This window comes from Portunus trituberculatus, chromosome 5, assembly GCF_017591435.1.
Source record: "Portunus trituberculatus isolate SZX2019 chromosome 5, ASM1759143v1, whole genome shotgun sequence".
NCBI classification, from domain to species: domain Eukaryota; kingdom Metazoa; phylum Arthropoda; class Malacostraca; order Decapoda; family Portunidae; genus Portunus; species Portunus trituberculatus.
In genome coordinates, this window is record NC_059259.1 from 8,087,296 (window position 1) to 8,088,725 (window position 1,430).

Here is a 1,430-nt window from a genome sequence, read left to right on the forward strand (position 1 = left end):
AAGCACACCCAAACATCCGAAATCACACACCCACAAACACCAGAACACCCCACATACACACAAACATCCCAATTGCACACCCACAAACACCAGGACACCCACACACACCCAAAGCACACCCACACACCCAAAACACACCCGAATGACACCGCCCGCCGCCCTTCTGACGCCCCGACACAGCCCCGACACCACCAGCGCCACCACCGCCACCATGAAGGGACGGCGGGGTGGCTACGGCGCTGTCGGGGTGTCGGGGTGTCGGGTCCTTCGGGAGATAGCTACACCTCCTCCTCCTCCTTCTCCTCCTCCTCCTCCTCCCTAGATAATGGAAGGCAGCAACCATTGGATCACTATTTAAGTTAGCGTTGAGGGAGCGACAAGTCTTCAGGTCACCGGGGAAGGTGAAGGAGTGATGGGGGGGGCCGCCTTCCCTCCGTCCCTCCCCCAGTGTTCCCTCCGCCTCTCCCAGGGTGGAGGAGCGGAGGAGAGGCGCGTCTGGAGGAGGGAGGGAGGCAAGAAGAGCGTTGAATTATCCAGCTGCCAAATTGTGAGCCTGGTCCACGCCTCGGGCACGGAGGAGGAGGAGGAGGAGGAGGAGGAGGAGGAGGAGGAGGAGGAGGAGGAGGAGGAGGAGGAGGAGGAGGAGGGCAGCCTCACTCTGGCCGGCTGCCGGACCCTACCTGCCTCACACACACACACACACACACACACACACACACACACACACACACACTACTAACTTTGCTATACTGAAGTGCCGCCCTTGAAAAACACACAGACAGACACACAGACACACAGACAGACGGACAAGACAAGACAACCACACCGTCACACAGACACAGGAGCAGCAGCATGTGAGCCGCGGCACAGGTGAGGCCTCAGCACACCTGGCTCGCTGACTCGCTGACTCCGTGGCTCGCAGGCTCACCTCAGCGGTCCGTGGTGCATGCGTGCGGTCACCAGCAAGCAGCAACACCAGCAGCAGTATCCACACATCCCCGGGACGCACCAGCAACGCGCACTCACTACCCACAGCCAATCCACTATAGATTTCCTCTCCCCACCGCACTCACACACCGCCAGGAGGGGAGGTAACACTGCACTTGTTATATCAGCCGTGCCGGGACGCAACACACACACACACGCACCCTCCACTGGTGCTCAGGCCTCACTGTTTGGGCAGCACCACGGAGCTCCCGCGAGTGGAGGTGAGCTGCGTAGGGGCACCTGGCAGGACCGCGCTCCCGTGTCCCCTCACCTTGAAAACCCACCTTAGCCACTTCACACACCCACCACACACACTCACACTCACCATCACTCTACACTACACCATGCACTACACTTCCCAGCCCCGCGGAGCAAAGAAATCGGTGGGAAATAACGTGAGATTGTAGAAGCAGAGGCCGGGTTGCCGCGTGCCCACTTCCCGG

At 60.3% G+C, this 1,430-nt stretch overlaps 1 protein-coding gene across 1 annotated transcript in view; it reads right to left on the bottom strand.

The window, feature by feature from the left end:
• LOC123514242 (protein dachsous-like) overlaps positions 1-1,191 on the bottom strand; it is a 110,943-nt gene extending 109,752 nt beyond the window's left edge. The window contains 1 exon segment of the mRNA XM_045271983.1: positions 929-1,191. The gene's annotated coding sequence lies outside the window, so the exon portion shown is untranslated.
• Between the last annotated feature and the right edge of the window lie 239 nt (positions 1,192-1,430).